We start from the raw sequence: 17891 nt of genomic DNA, 5'->3' as shown, positions 1-17891 counted from the left end.
ATAGCTTTAGTCATGCTAAGAGCACTCCTCAACATTAGCCCCAATACCATTTGTGTGCATCTAGACTGGCAAGATTTTGCGCAAAAGCAAGTGCTTTTGTGCAAAAACTTACCAGCTGTCTATACTGGCCTCTTGAATTTGAGCAAGAGCACTGACTTTTTAATGTACAAAATCAGTGTTTCTTGCGCAAATACTTTCACGTTCCCGCTCAGGAAAAAGCCCTCTTGCACAAGAATACTTGCTCAAGAGGGCCAGTGTAGACAGGGAAGAATTGTTTTGCACAAAAAAGCCCTGATGGCTAAAATGGCGATTGGGACTTTCTTGCACAAAATCGCGTCTAGACTGGCCACGGATGCTTTTGCACAAAAGCATCCGTGCCAATCTAGACGCGCTTTTGAGGAAATACTTTTAACGGAAAAACTTTTCCATTAAAAGTATTTCCGCAAAATCATGCCAGTCTAGACGCAGCCTTTGAGTACACTATTTTTTAGACATGCTCAGAGCAAATCTAACTGGTTCCATTATGTTTCAACTGGCTCCATTAGGGCTGTCTTCATTAGGTTCAGCTGAGCTGGAGTTAGCAATGAATATACATTTTTCAAAACTTTCCTTTGTGTAGACAAAGCTTGATAGAAACAGGCACATTCACCATAAAATAGGTCCATGGACATTCAGGAATATCTAAAATAAAGTTTATGGGAGATGGTTTCTATATATGTATTTTGTGAATTTTATGGATTATAGCTTTCTCCTTTTACATGTTTTCTGTTTCAACTTCATTACCTGCAAAGTTTAATGCTCTTTAATTCATGGAAAAATACAAAGCCAAATGAATCAATCTTAAAAACAATAATAGAATATAATCATTACTCTTCATTAATTTTTTTCTTAAAGTCAAACCATAAACATTTAAGTCAAACATATAAAAGCTGTCAAAAATAGATTTTCCAGAAATCAGGTAAAAAGAAAAGGGAAAAAAGAGGAACAGGAGAGTTATGAGACAAATATTTTAAAAGAGAACAGAAGGACAGAATGTGAGGAAATAAAGAAAGATCTGGAGTTTAGTAGGGAAGAGAAACTCTTAAAAAAAAGGAAAGGAAAGGAAAGAAAGCAAGTAGTTGAAAATAGATATCCAGAAGAAAAAGTCTTCTTAAAATAAGAGCTGGAAAAAGTATAACTATCTAGAAATCCTAAAGGGTTTTTCTTATATTTTCACTGTCATTCTTTTCCATTAGTATCATATAATGTACTGTCATGTACTGAAGGAGGTGACAGAGGTTCAGATGGAATTTTTATACTATATATTAAAACAACTGTCCTTCTTCTTGATGTTACTGCTTTATACATAGGGAGCTGTCACTGGTTTAGACATACTCTCACACTGAATAATTTGTTCACTCATTTTACTTCTAGGGTCACTTCTATACACTGATAAAAGAATTATTGCTATGGAAGGACTGTCCTCTCACACACAAAATGCTATCCTTAGCATGGCAATATCTTGGGCTCTGATCCTGCAAACACTTTATGTATGGTAGCAGTCATCATAGCCGTCAGTAAATCTAATCAAGTCATAAAACTTATGATAAAGACTTTGGTTTTGAATCACCTCAGCTGATGGTTGTCACTAAAAGATCTTAAAAACAAATAATACTTTAAACAAATGCTTTAACTATAACATTGGACCAAAAATCACCAACTATTTCCATATTGGGGTCTTATAGTAAACACTGATCCATAAAACTGTGATGAAGTCAAAACTTCCCTAGATTCGGAAGCACACTACACAGTGCCTATTCTTGGGTCCAGCTGACCCCCTAAACAAATATACTATACAGGTATTGAGATCTAATTGTTTAAACAGCAAAAATAGATAGCAATAGCAATAATCTAAAAAAGTCATAAGCACATTAAAGTAGCAGTAAATGACCTACTGCTTTGAACAAATGGAGCAACTAAATGGCATGTTCTGATCATAGTAAGTTTTTACACTTCACACATTTTTAAGAATTTTTTGTATCATTTTTCTCAAACAGATGTAATATCTTCCCCATTTCTTAGGTTTTTGATCAGTACCCAGCACACTCAATGCTGCTTCTTTAGCAGCCTGAGACAAGGCTAAAATATTCCTTTCCAATGCCAGTGATATCACCACTTCTCTTATGGAAAGATTTCTGAAGCTATGTGTGCTTCAATAAAATCCAAATAAAAGATACATGCTATATGACAGCTAGTCTTGGCCCAGCAACAGAGTCTTTTCCCCAGCAAGTGTTTGCCCCAGCATTAGAATATGTTAAGTATAGGCTGCCAGCAAATGTATCTGATAATTCTGGCTTGCCAAAAAACTCTTCCTAACAAGGGCAGGCTTTCCAGAAAATCAGTATGTCAGTGTTAAACTCAAATAAACTCAATTTGAAGGACAACTGTGATGATATATCAGGCAAATGCTATCTGGGAAAACACGGACCTGCCCCCCCCGAAAACCCTGTGCCTATGTAACACTAACAGACTGTGGTCATCAGTGGACAGAATTGAACATGGGACCTCTGAAGCTTAATGCATGAACCTCTACTTCAGGGCTAGTCAACACACAGCCAATGGGCTGCATGCAGCCTGCGGCCCATTTGTTTGCGGCACATGGTGCAGTTTGGGATTACACGGGGTTCGACACATGGCCTGCAGGTGGGATCCTTTGAACATGGCCTCCACTGGAAACACACTCCATAACAGCGAGGCATCTCCCATGTGGAGTGAGCGTTGAAAGACGCAAGCGGGCAGGCTAGCTGAAACAGACGGGTACAGGGTGTGAGTGTTTCTAGCCCTCAGAGAGAAGGTGCCAGAAGTGCTGGGGCATTGTGGGAAGTGCTGGCTGCTTAGTCTTGTGGGCAGTGCCTGAGAGGTGCTGACTGGCTCACACTGGACATGTTTGTGTCCAGTGCCACAGCTTAATCTTTGCATTCATGCTCATCAGTGTGAAAAGCTATTTGCATATATATTTGCATGTATGTACACCCACATTTCAGTTGCAGCCCTCGGCATGTGCTGTGAGTATCATTGTGGCCCATGGGGCATCCAAAGTTGAGCAGTCTTGTTCTAATGCATGAGCTGAAAGCCACATGGCCCTTAGTTAAGGCTGTAGCAGACTCATTAATCTCTAAGTTGACTTAATATACATAATACCAGACATTAGAATAGTGTACCTTCAGTTGAATTTCCATATTCCCATTGTGGGAGGTCAATGGGAGAAAATCTTCCATCAACTTCCCTTACTCCTTGCGACTCTGTGGAGAAGCACAGTTGATGGGGGCACCATCAGTGATCAATTTTAGGGGTTTCTTACTAGACCCACTAAATCAACTCCTGGGAGGATGCTCTCTGGAGTGTCAGTCTCCAGGCAGGTACAGACAAGGCCTCAGCGTGCCCACAGAAAACCACACTCAGGAGGTGTTACATAAGAGCATTGTAATGTGGGTAACTTGCAGTATTAGTTCACACTTTAAATAAAGCATATGATATTTAATATGCCACAGGTTCTGCGTGTGATGTAGTTTGATGTGCTGTCCAGACCACTGAGGGCTTGTGTCACCACTTGCTTTGAAACCCCTGGGTGCCTCACAGTGTTTTTGCTGCTATAGGTCCTGGTCTGGGATGCATACAGCTACCCTACATTCAGCAGCAGTAAGTCTAACACACACACACACACACACACACACACACACACACACACACACACACACACAGCTGTTTCCGTCTGCCTTAGTCCCACCAAAACCAGCATATGTTGTAATATCTAACCTTTGCCTACACAGTTCGGAGAAAAATAGGATTTGTTTGTTCCTCTAAAGACACAAAACTCACCTTCTTGTTAATTTCACTGGTGTAAGTACTGTACAGATTTCCCTTTCAACATAGCACTGGGTTGGTTTATAGTAAATAATAATAACAACATAATAAAATAAATGGTGCTAAAAAAAGGGGAAAATCAAAAGGGTTACAAGCAAGTTATAGTGAAAGCATGTATGTACAATTCTAAGACTTAATCTTGAAAAATATAGGCTTTGTTCAAGGTGGTTTCTCTCACCAGTCTCCCTTTTCCCAGCCATAGTTGACTTTCTCTTTTAGTCAGCGAGGTATAGCTGTGTCTATACACACACAGCGAGATATAGCTGTTAGTCTGTAACTTAAAAAAAAAAAGAGGTCCTGTAGCATCTTAGAAACTAACAAATATGTATAGTATCATCAGCATTCATGGGCACAACCCACTTCTTCAGAAGAGTGGAGCTTTAAATTTGAGTTTTTCTCCTTTTTGCTCCACCCATCTGAAGAAATGGATTGTGCCCACAAAAGCTCACGATACTATGGTATGACCACATCTTGAATACTATGTACGGATGTGGTCTCCTCACCTCAAAAAAGATATTTTGGCCTTGGAAAGGGTTCAGAAAAGGGCAACTAAAATGATTAGGGGTTTGGAACAAGTCCCATATGAGGAGAGGTTAAAGTGACTGGGACTTTTCAGTTTAGAAAAGAGGAGACTGAGGGGGGATATGACAGAGGTCTATAAAATCATGAGTGGTGTGGAGAGGGCCGATAAAGAAAAGTTATTTATTAGTTCCCTAAATAGAAGAACTAGAGGACACCAAATGAAATTAATGGGTAGCAGGTTTAAAACTAATAAAAGAAAGTTCTTCACACAGCGTGTAGTCAACCTGTGGAACTCCTTGCCAGAGGAGGCTGTGAAGGCTAGGACTATAATAGAGTTTAAAGAGAAGCTGGATAATTTCATGGAGGTTAGGTCCATAAAAGGCTATTAGCCAGGGGATAAAATGGTGTCCTTGGCCTCTGTTTGTCAGAGGCTGGAGAGGGATGGCAGGAGATGAATCGCTTGACCATTGTCTTCGGTCCACCCTCTCTGGGGCACCTAGTGTTGGCCACTGTCGGTAGACAGGATACTGGGCTAGATGGACCTTTGGTCTGACCCAGAACGGCTGTTCTTATGTTCTTACGTTATATGTTATGCCGCTTTTTTCCGGCTTGTAGATAAGCCGGAGAAAAGCGCCAGTCTGGACGCGATCCTCCGGAAAATAAGCTCTTTTCCGGAGGATCTCAAGTAGGAATAAGAGATCCTCCAGAAAAGAGCTTATTTTCCGGAGGATCGCGTCCAGACTGGTGCTTTTCTCCGGCTTATCTACAAGCCGGAAAAAAGCGGCAGCCATGTTAATGCAAATACCGCAGGGGATATTTAAATCCCCCGCGGATTTGCCTATTCCAAAGTGCTACATTAGCATCCCTATTACGGAATAGGGGCCAATGTAGACGTAGCCCCTATGTTTGTCTTGGTCATTAAGCTTCAGTTGCTCTTCACTGGTGCTTAAATCAGTCACTTGGCCTCCATCGCCCATCTCTCCTCCACCAGAAACCTTTTCCACTCCTCCCGCCACAGCTCAGAACCTCTTGCCATGGCTATTTCCTCTGCTGGGGAAACATCTGCTTGGTCTCCTACATACTGTGTAGGACAAAGCATGACCTTGGTGCTGCTGACAGAATTGCCAAGCCCTTGGACAGTGTTCTCTGTAAAATGAGTGCTTGGGCAGCCTCCCAGGAGAGAGTCAGGTGCTAATTAGCAGACCTCCCCAACTCTGCCAGCAGCAAGTGTTTCTGTTGATGGTGCATTTCCACACATGCCTCAGTGCACATAACAAAATGTATTCAGCCCATGGATGGAAACAAATAGAGGAAACATTTCCCCTGTGAGAGGTGGGGCACAGGGTCTTGGGTGGAAGGGGCTAGGCTGGGTGCTAGCCTCCCCCAGATAACCTTCAGTGCTGCCCTACCCACACTACCGGGCTTCAGTGGTGATTTAAAGGGCCTGGAGCTCTGGACAGTAGGGTGGTGCAGCAGAAGTGGCATGAGGCTCCAAGTCCTTTTAAATCACCAGAGCCCAGGGTGGTTGTTTCTTTCCACCATCACCACGACCACTCCCCCACTAGAAACCCTGGATCTCCTCTAGTCCCTGGTGGGGAGCAGATCTTTTCACCTCATAATCACTTAAAACTATGCCACTGAATCATTTATTTTCAAATGACACCTCACCAGGTATACCTTGTACAATAGTATGTAGGGAGTGTCGACTATTTGGTGAAGAATTCTGGTCAGGGAATCCCACTCTCTGACACGAACATTGAGTTACTTTTTAGTGGCATTATTGTTACAGAAACCCACAACAGTAGAATGAATAAAACAGTGTGAAAAGATTGAACATTTTCATATGAGGTTGAAGTCAATGTATGAAGCAGCACAGATTTGGTACAAAAATTTGTGTTTGCCTACCAAGAAGTGAAGAAAGAAACCAATTATGTTGAAGTACAGGATTGTTCTTGCACGATCAGAACTAGTTTATCTAGTAGGCATTTAAAAAGGACATCAGACTTTCAATTATAAAAATGGTTGGGATTTTAATCAACTGGAGAAAATAAAATCTATTTTTCCAACACGGTTCTTGCCAGTATAATACCTATCAATTTTTTGGGTTCCAGCTAATATAGATCCTCATTAAAGTGATCAAAAGGAATCAGAATTCATTTCAAACACAGCATTCCCTATACATTATGGCTGTGTCTACATTGGCACCATTTTCTGGAAAAGGGATGATAATGAGACAAGTTGGAATTGCAAATGCCGTGGGGGATTTAAATATCCCCCGCGGCATTTGCAATTCCGACTTGTCTCATTAGCATCCCTTTTCCGGAAAAGGGTGCCAATGTAGACACAGCCTATGAGAAGTATAAGTAATAAGAAATAATCAATCTGCAGGAAATATGGCAGAAAGAGCCATAAAAAGTGTTCATATATATTATTCCTTGATAGTAATGTTACATTATTTTTCAGTTTGGGTAAATGTATTCTAAAAGAATGGCATGCTAAAATAATCACTGAATAAGTAACATAGATAACAGATTGATTTAGCATAGATGTGGAATATTTATACTAACGATGTCATCCTACTGTAACAAAGTTTCCTGTTAAACATTTAAAATAGAGAATTCCTTTTCACCTTCTCTCAGCAACAGCCAATCAATGGTTGTTTGCGTCATTCGGGGACTGATTAAAAAAGATATGTGACCTAATGTGACTGTGACCTAATTCACTGAGATTAGAAATGAAATACACAGATTGGGTAACTAGATGTGCAAATGGCCATTTATGAGGCCAGAGACCAATTTGAATGAATGTTTCTGACAACAGCATGCTTAATTTTTTGAAAGAAACAAGTCTTCATTACTTGATCTAATCTGACAACTAAGTATCTGATAGGCTCAACAAATCTCCAGGAGAATCTAGTACTTTTAAAGGGACAGTTACTTCAGCAACCTGTAAAAGGAAACATACTCAAATAAAAATCTGTTCAAAACAATCCAAAGTTTCCTTTCTAAATGTAACCTGCTAGCTGCAATTCTCCTTCTGCAAAGATCTTTTTTCAGACAGTAGCACAAACAGATGGTTTTTTGCTCGTTAGGGAGCCTGTTGTAATAGTCTTAAGCCCTGAGACATAAAGGTCAATTTGTCATTACTTCAAATGACAGAGCTCAGCATTTATAATATGTCTTCTCCAGTAAAAGCTCCCATAAACATTGTTTCCTATTTCAGATGACAGATTACCAGGGATCTCCACTGTACCACTCTTTCCAAGATTTTTATTCTCAAATTGCTCATCAATATTTTCAAAATTGACTTCAGTAGAAGCTGCTAGGTGCTCAGCAGTTTTGAAAAAAAATAAGTCATTTATGTAGGATTCTAAATCTGGATTTAAAGGCCCAACTTTAGTTATTCATTATTGAAATCTTGAGTAGCAGTCTGTGGGATATCATATTTCTCATAGCAGATAGTAATTACTTTATCTTTTGGCGTCTAAGGATGAACGGTTCCTCTGATTGTCCTTAAAGTTCATAAATTATTTAGGCTCTCCCCTCTAAACACTCAAGATGACCCTTTTCGTCCTGTCCATGCATTATCTCAGTAAGGGTATGTCTACACTACCACCCTAGTTCGATGTAGGGTGGTTAATGTAGGCAACTGGAGTTGCAAATGAAGCCCGGGATATGAATTTCCCGGGCTTCATTTGCATATTGCCGGGCGCCGCCATTTTTAAATGTCCGCTAGTTTGGACTCCGTGCCCGTGGCTACACACGGCACGAACTAGGTAGTTCGGATTAGGCTTCCTATTCCGAACTACTGTTACTCCTCATGGAACCATGATTGTGGAGATTTCTTTTATGATTTGTACTGCTGTCCCCACACTCTTTTCCAGTTATCAGTATCACAACAGGTTATTGATTATCTGATTCATATTAAATCAAAATTCAGAGTTAAAATGGATGTAGACGTTTTGTGCTGCTACCTGTTCTTAACCATATTCAGTGTTATATATTAAAACATCCAGAATCAGGTATGATAAGCAAGATGGACCTACAGACAACATATAAATTTGAGCTTAGTATTGCTCATATTGAAGTCAGTTTCAAGAATATCTGCTATTGGAATAGAAGCAGGATCAAACCCTACATTGGTATCGATTGGTACTGCATCTTTTGCAAAGGGTTAAAATACAGTCTTTATTAAGTGCTTTAGTATACACTATGCAATACATTTCCTGGACTTCTGATTTTGGGAATGGACGAGGCAGATTAGAACACTGCAACTAATATGCAATCTACAATTTGACCTTTGATATATATTCCTTCTGTAATAACACACTTTCACTTGTTATTGATATATTTTGTTTTGCAGGGGATGGCTTTATAAGGCTGTGAAATAGCTATATCAGTACAAGCTATATAAGAAAAGAACAAAATAAAGGAGGTCAGCAGCATCCATGAATGGTTTACTGGAAATCACTTTAAATGGCAACATCAATTCAGAGAGGAGATTTGTAATTTTCTTATTCCCAGCCTCTGTGGGTAAGTGATTTGTTTTCGCACTTGTGTATGAAGTTGGGAAAAATTGATCATATTTGCTTTTGCGAACATTCATGAAAGTAAAATATATTCATAAAAATGTTCTCCAGTCTCAATGCCAGGAATAGTGTACCTCCAACGGTATATAATAAGACTGTAATTCCATCATATGATTCTGGGACTGACGACACACCAGGATAGGGGAGCTCTGGTGGCATTTTCATGCTGTGAAAACTAGAACAGGGATTTATAGCTTTTATTTAAGCACAGTGGAAAGATATGCTATGCATTATAGTATTCCCAAACAACTAACTTTGCTAAAAGTGTTAGCGTTTAAAACATTTTTCAGATGAGTACAGCTAATCCCAAAAATCAATATTACACTTTATGTATAAAAATGATTCATTGCTTTAAAAAATGTTCAAAAATCTGGAAAGGGACAATTAAGGAGTTCACCTACCTCTCCGCTGCTTCCTCCCTCCTCATTCAGTATTATTCTCACTTAGCAATGACTTTCTGAAACATATGCTTTCATGATACACAATTGATAAGACTCAATATACATGTAAAACTGGTGAAATTCTTTTGTACTGTTTTATACAAGAGGTGACACTACATGAACCTATGAAAATTTACACTGACATCTGGCTGAGTTCCATTTTGTGGTTCTATAAATTATTTTAGAGATGGACCTGAACTGCAAATGTTGGTTGTAAATCCTGGATCTGCATAAAGTGAAAATGGATAAGACTAGTATTCTGGTTCAGGCTGATCTCTAAGGATCATAATCATAAATATGGAAACAGATTAATTTAAGGGGAAATCTCCAAAGACAAAAGGGAGTTTTGGACACCATATTCCCAGGGAAATCAATGGGAGTTCAGCACCTAACTTCTATTTGTGCCTTTGAAAATCTTCATCTTCATTGTTTATAAATCACATCTAGACTTAGCTGAACCTCTACAGTTATTGCTGTTCTTCACAGATAAGCGTTCAAAAACTCAAGTGAATATTCTGAGTTCATCAGATACTCCACTAATCAATGTCAATTTAAGTCAGATCAGGGCACAGATCCCTTTTTCCCCCTGTTTACACGGATGCTTGTCTGGTTGCTGCTCCTTTCTGACACCTTAGGTCAAAGTGCAGAAGATTCAGTGGCTTCCTTAATTGAATTCGGTATGCCATTTTCTGCAGTCGGAGGCTTTCTCATAAGCTGTGCCCAGAGTGCATTGCATCATTGAAAAAAAGTCTTAGGACACACGTGATTTCTAGGTTAGAGATTTTTTTGCCAAGAACATAGTGCAAGATTGAAATCAATAATGATATTCAGAGTCCACAAAATAATCCATTGATGGCCATCAGAGAGAGCACTTGGACTACTAGTTAACAGAAGTGGAAGGTAGATAAAATATTGAAAGTCAGAAAAGATTTTTGAGTGAAGTGAAAAATATGAAGGTACAGAAATATAAGGAACTGGGAGCAACAATTCGGAGAGTGAGTAGTATGGTCTAGAGGATTGGACATCAGGGATGCTCTCTCAGAGGGTGTGTCTAGACTACAGGGTTTTGTCAACAAAGGTGGACTTTTGTTGACAAAACTATACCTGAGTCTACACTACCGCCGAGTTTTATCAACATAACGTTGACAGAACTTGGCAGTTTTGTCGATGGTGGTAAACCTCATTCTACGAGGAATAATGCCTTTTGTCGACAGAGTTCTGTCGACAAAAGGCGTTATTGTATCTACACTGTCCTTTGCATTTACACTCTCATGTTGATAAAGAGACTTGCTTTGGCGACAGAACTGGATGTAGTCTAGATGCTCTTTGTCGACAGCATCTGTCGACAAAGCCTCTGTCGACAAAAGCCTGTAGTCTAGACATAATCAAAATGTGTATGTAGAATCTGGAACAAAGGGGTCTCTTGGCACTACCATAATAGAAAGAAGGTATCTGGTGATCTTGGGAAAATCACTTCACCTATGAAATAGGCATGGTGATACTTCACTATTTTGTGAAGCACTTTGAGGTGTAAGGATGGAAAATGCTATATAAGAAATATTATAATAATCAGACCATGCAAACAAATACAATGAAGGCCCTGTTCATTCAAGCAAGTTTGTATATAGGAGTAAAAATGTCATGGAGCCAATTACAGGATTAGAATCTAGATCAACACTATACAGACTGTAACAAAACCTTGTTCATAATCTTGTGTGCAATTCTTCCCCAAAAGCATTGAATAGATCATTGTAAACAGCTTGTTTGTCTTGAAAGGGTTATTCTACTGATGTGACTTGTCAGAGTTATTAATAAATGTTTTTTATTTCACCAGAACTTTCCATAGTGTCAAGATTAAGTGAGACATATTTCTTCACTTTGAGCTGAAAGGGAGAAAGCTCCACCTTCATGTCTTCTGTCACTGTAATGTAAGTGCGTTGAAAGCCTTCTACAGATACATTACCTCATGCTTGAAATTAAATGAAGCAAGGCATCAAATGACATTCATCAGTCTTTCTTAAATATTTGCCATATGTTCCATTGATGAGAAGAGTTCATTTGCAACCCAAACAAAGAAACTGAAGCATCACAACTGGATGATGAATATTAGCCATATGGTACAATAATTTAAAGATAGACTAATGAATAGAGCAAAACAAAGGCTTCGTTACAAGTTCAGTACCTGACTTCATTTCAGCTGAAAACTCATGATAGACCTGAATAATTATTATCATTCAAATGCAGTCAAAATACACTGATTAACCGTAGTTGAATATGAAACATATGCTATGTTCTCTTACTAACAAGTTTAAATGGATTTCACCTTTTATACAAGACTTTGAAGAATAAATTATTTATTAAAATTGATGCATAAAAATATACTGTTTAATTCCCCACACTACAAAGTGGTATGGAGAATTTTTCAAACTACAGCAAATTATAACCTTGTAATTGCACAGTGTATTATTACACAGTGTAAACATTTCATAATATCCCATATGAAACTTTCATTGTCATACAAATGTATACTCATAAAAAACTGGATTGAAATAAAAAGGTTAACATTTTGCTGTTTATTGGAAAATGGATTAAGTAGGACTACAAACCAGTATCTCAAACTCTTAGTCTACAAGATAAATAGAATAGGCATAGTAGTGTCTAATTTATCTCAATTTCTTCTGTAATATGAATTCAAAAATTCAAACTTTGGCTTTTCAAATGACCTGTACCAGTTTCAATTCATTCATAAATTATTTTCCAAGAAAACTTCAAAGAGTATTTGTTTAATCTTTTGGCATTATTATACACAAATGCTGCAGTGCTCCCATGCAAGAAAGATTTAAAATACAGTAATTCCTCATTTAACACGTGCCCACTTAACACATTTTCGCGATAGCATGATATTTTTTTTTTAGGGAACTTTTTTGAATTACACGACCATCCCCAGAATAACACGATTTCCCCAGCTGGCCCGTTGCCGACAGATGCGTGGCGCTTCCCCTGCCTCCCTACAAAGCAGCAGAGGGATCGCCGCTCGTCGCGCCATTCCTCGCTGACTCCCCCTTGCTGGACACCTTGCCCCCTCTCCTCTACCCCCGCTTGCAGGCTTGCAGCTGGGTTTCCCCAGCCAGCCTGTTGCCAGCAGCTGCGCGGGGCTTACCCCACTCCCTGTAAAGCAGTGGAGGGTTTGCCACTTGCCACACCGTTCCCCGGCGACCCCCCCTTGCCGGACGCAGTGCAGGTCCTGGCAGACCCATCACAGGGGTATACTCCCAAAACAATCCTCCTCCCCTCTCCTCCCCTTTCCTTCCCCAGAGCCAAACACCTCCCTTACCTGTTGTAACCCAGTCCCCTTTCTCCCCCAATCTTATGTCCTGGTCCCAACAGACACCACCGCTTGAAACACAACCCCCACCTTTTCCATTATTTTCAATGGGAAAATTGTCCCCGCATAACACTTTTTCACTTAACACGATCATTTTCTGAAACGTATCTATAGTGTTAAACGAGGAATTACTGTAGTAGTGGCATTTCTATAGCCAAACAAATGCATATCCAACTATATATTTCCTTTTGTTGCTGCTGGGCATCATTCTAGCCCCATATAACACTTATGAGTTTTGCCATTGAATTCATTGGGTGTAAGATAGGTACCACTTTACTGGATAAAAAAAAACAGAATTCTATCAAAGTGCATAATAAAGTTCTTTAACCCACTTCTTAAATTAAAAGTTCAAATCAATATTTAGCAGCTATGGATGGTACTCCCTTTCACTATCTTACTCAAATATAGAAAAAAAAAGAGAAACAAAAGACTACTATGATACATTTAAAGAGCAAAAGTATTGATTTCTTGAATCTACCATCTCATTACACAACAGAACAGTAGGCCTCTCTATTCTTTTATGTTGAAGGTAGTGTAAGATTTTCCACTAAGTTCAGACTTGGCACTAAGGATCCAGTCCACTGAAGGTAGCGGGCACTAAATGAGCAAACATATAATAGTAAAGAGAGTCAAAATGACAAACACAAAATGATTCCAGGGTACTATTTTCAATTCCAATATGGAGAGTTTAGCAAATAAAAAATTGTACTTGTCAGATCTCACTGCTTCTCATCCTTATATTGAATCTCAATGCTTTTAACAGGCTAACATCCAAATTGCTACAAAGGTGTAATTATTAGTGATAAGTGAACCTCAGAAGACCTAGTTTGAATGTTTATCCAAATCTCTTTTGCTAAGCTATAAATATTAGAAGCTACTGGTGCAGTTATTCAGGAGTGGTCAGGATTTCCTGCCGAGGTGTCCTCACAGGCTCCTCTGATGATAATAACCAGACGGCTGCTTGCATGTATTCTCAATAATGTGTTCTCTGTTGACTTGTGCACTTAGTCTCCACAGCAGACCCCAAGAGAGTCCACAAAGACAACAAATCAGATAAGGACTGAAAGTGCCAGGCCAGGTTTATTGTTAAGCAAAGTACAGTAAAATAATTGTCAGTAGACTCTACTGAACCACTATGCATTTGTACCCCATAACAATGGAATGACTCAGTCAGTAGGAAATTTCCACTGCTCCTGAGGTCCTTTCCTGAACCTGATCTGTATCTGTGGAGAGTGGGTACCAAGGTGTCTTTTAATGAGCTTTCAACTTACGTGCTTTCAACTTATGACCAGTACCAATTACCTGAAAATAAGCAGCAGAATGGCACTTGCGCAAGAGGGGGGTTTTGCACAAGAAGGAGCAGTGTAGGTTGATCCTTCTTGCACAAAAGCCCCTTGCGCAAAAATTGAGACTCATTATGCATTCAAATGAGGTGCAGCGATATTCATCACCATGCCTCATTTGCATATCATCTTGCACAAGAAAGCTCAACGTAGACGTAGTCCTGTTCATGCTAAGTTTTGTGAGCAGAGACCTGCCTCTTGCTCACAGTTTAGCTTTGCTTTATATTAGCCATGTTTTGTCTGTTGGCTAGGCCTCAGGCCTCAAACCAGACCTATGTTACATGGGCTTTTGTTTTAGGCCTTCATCTTACTACAACTGGCTTTTTTGCAGAACTTTTTGGTGTCAGCTAAGTCAGAAATGTCATGTTGGTTATTTTCATATATTTGTTTCTGGTTTAGTAGAAATTCAGATTTTAAAAAGTGAAACTCCATTCATCCTCAGACTTTATGTTTGGTTTGTGTTTGAGGTACACATTTTGTTAGTATTATGTTTTATCTGAGCTGTTTCCCACCATCTCTAATAATTGCAAATGTAGCAAGTCTTAAGCTGTGGGAGGAGGGAGGAAGAGAGACTGACTCATTTGAAGCTTCTGCAAAATACAAAAATATGAGAATGATAGACACAGTTGGGATTAAGCTGGCATCATTAGCCATGGAAAAATGCCATTATCGTAATAGTAGAGAGGCAGAGACAGTTTAATTGGTATAATTAGCCATTAAAAATGCCATCGGAATTATTTCACTCCTTGAAAAGGAAAGCGATATTAACAACAATCATCAGCCATTAAAATTTGGCACTGCAGTACCCTAAAACAATCAAAGTTCAATTGGCTTGTCAGCCATTAAAATGCCATTACCATAATGAGAAAGAGAGATAGAAAGTGTTAAAGTTCAAGTGGCTGCCTTGTAGAACCAAAAGTATATAAATCTCCATTGTAGAACTTCACTTTTTGGGTATTTCAAAATATTGCACCAGAGGAAGCCAATTACAGTCAACAAATTCAGCAACAAATAGGCTGAAAGCTACTTTTACACATTTCCTTCATAATAAGAAACCACTTGGTTTCTGAAGAACAGGCAGAATTACACAATGACAATACATATATAGATAGCACTATGATATCTGTAGAGTCAGCTACAAAAGCCCAGCTGGTTTTCGAACTGGATAAGCCTATCTGATCTGATAACTGAGAAATATGGTTGAACTGTATATTATTTCTAGGCAGGAAAACCAGAATGTATATTCCATAGAACAGATCAAGATTTTGAAATTTGGTTTTGCCCCAATAGTTGGAAACAAATAGTTGAAATTTTGAAATGTTTTGGAATCATTTCATGAAAAATTAATTTCAGAGTTATAGTTTTTATTGTATCTTATTAAAATAAAAATTATGAATATGAATTATAATCACAGAAGTCAAACCAAAGCCAAAACCAAAACACCTTGACCTTATAAAATTTCAATAATTTCCCATGAAAATTTAGACAAAACTGATAGTACCCATGAAACATTTTAATTCATCAGTTCAGCATTTTCCAAAGATAAACTGTTCCATTGGACATTTTGTGATTAGTGCTAATTGTTTAATCAATAAAGTTAATCCCTCGGTATAGGATTTCCCTCTTGGAATAGGCAAATTGATCCTTTGGGGACTTGTCTGACAGAACATTTGACGCCATTGATCTTTTAAACTACCAACATGGCTATATAAAGTCACAGATCAAAATGCCTCTGAAATCACACAGCACAAGCACTGAGCCACATTGTGAGTGGCTTCAACATGATTGTGCAAAGGTGAGGGAGTGCATATGAGACTTCACACCATTCATGCATTTCCCTGCTCTCAGCAGCAGCCCACATATGATTGGAATCTTTATGTTCTCCTGAAACCACTTCTTGACAGCACATTGTTAAGACTAAACCATCTCAAATGGTGCAGTGAGAAGGTGAGCTATAGCACAACTCCACTCTACCCCGCAGAGCTGGCTAGGTATGCTAGGAAATGTATAGCACACTTCCTGGAAAAGTATAGCGGTAGGTTTTATTTCCTTGAGTATATAGTTATCATCAGTGCTCCTGCTAATGTGGTGTAGCTCTACACTACTCCAGGATTTCAGGATTCAGGATTTCAACCAGATGCCAAAAGCAAAAAACCTATTGACACTTAGGGTGTGTCTAGACTACATGGCTCCATCGATGGAGCCATGTAGATTAGATAGATTGGCAAAGGGAAATGAAGCCACGATTTAAATAATCGCGGCTTCATATAAATTTACATGGCTGCCACGCTAAGCCAACAAACAGCTGATCGGCTGTTTGTTGGCTCAGTGCGCTAGTCTGGACGCTCCATGCCAACCCGAAAGCCTTTTATCGACATCCCCGTTATGCCTTGTAGGATAAGGTTTACCGGGGATGTCGATAAAAGGCTTTCATTTCGACAGGGGAGCGTCCAGACTAGCGCTGTTTGTCGGCTCAGCGCGGCAGCCGTGTAAATTTAAATGAAGCCACGATTATTTAAATCGCGGCTTCATTTCCCTTTGCCAAACAAACAAATCTACATGGCTCCGTCGATGGAGCCATGTAGTTTAGATGTACCCCAGGTGATAGTAGAGAAAGTGACAGCTATATTTCTCACACTTGTGAGTAATGTCTGCCATGCTGTGGGTTTTCCTATTTTAGAATCAACATATAAATACTATTTCAGCTATGATTTTTTTTTTAAAGTATTTTTACGATGTGGGATCCCAGTGGATTCTAGCCAATTTAGGTTACATACAAAAATGTCTGGTAAGAGTTAACATAAGAAATTTACTGGACTTATTTGACAAAATGGTAACAATTGCACTCATGCAATGTAATCCTATATATTTTTAATCCCTACACGTAAGATCCACATTGTAGAAGAGAAAAAGGTTTCCAGTGCATCTATAGGTATTAGAAAAAGTTTTAAATAGGTGGAAAAAATCTCTACTCAGGAGATAAAGAAAATAGTTTACTGTTTCACTTATTGTTTCTGAAGATAAATGTAACTGGAAAAAAATCCTCAGAAACATGCTGGGTGTCAGAGGTTAAGTTATAATTTCTTATCTGGGATTTGATCCTTAATGGCTCAGTTCTCCCATCAATGGCTCTGTTCCCCAAGAGAACACGTGTGTCTCCCATTAATGTTAGAAGAATATAACATACCCCTACTTTACCAGTGAACATCTGTTTAAAATGCTTGTCTCAGCACTGTGTCCCTCTCGGAGGTAGATCAGGTTACACAACACTGAAAATGATGCAGCATAGCAGGAAAAAGAGATATTTAATTAGCAAAAAGGAATTGATTTTCTGTTATATATAACAGCATTTAAAACTGAGGCAGGGTCTTTTTTCACATCAGGATAGAACTATATAGAATATAATACCTATTTCCTTGCAAACGAGCTACCTGCATTACCATTGCTCATGATGTGAACAGGCCCCCTGGGTCTCTCAGATTATGTAGCTGTGACAGATTCTATTTATTACAAAAATACCTGTGTAATAATATTTTTAACAGGACATGGACATCCAATCTTGCACTTTTCTAGGACTAGCGTCTCAGATGCAGCTTGAATGTCATGACATGCAGGCCTGTGAGAATGAGTATGCTCACTGTATCCCTGAACTCTGAATGCAGCCTCATTCTTACCAGGCACAATGTGAATATTTTTTAAGAGGAATGTCA

At 39.0% G+C, this 17891-nt stretch overlaps 1 long non-coding RNA gene across 2 annotated transcripts in view; it reads left to right on the top strand.

Annotated features, from left to right (window-relative positions):
- Positions 1-17891, top strand: part of LOC102450182 (uncharacterized) — a 50467-nt gene that overhangs the window by 3004 nt on the left and 29572 nt on the right. For both annotated transcript variants that reach the window (XR_332499.5, XR_332498.5), the window contains 2 exons: positions 8788-8957; positions 11288-11381. This is a non-coding gene — a long non-coding RNA (uncharacterized LOC102450182). The remainder of the gene's footprint in view (positions 1-8787; positions 8958-11287; positions 11382-17891) is intronic.

Source organism: Pelodiscus sinensis, chromosome 6 (assembly GCF_052426305.1).
Source record: "Pelodiscus sinensis isolate ZL-2025 chromosome 6, ASM5242630v1, whole genome shotgun sequence".
In the NCBI taxonomy this organism is placed as follows: Eukaryota; Metazoa; Chordata; order Testudines; family Trionychidae; genus Pelodiscus; species Pelodiscus sinensis.
This window is presented reverse-complemented; position numbering and strand designations above follow the sequence as displayed.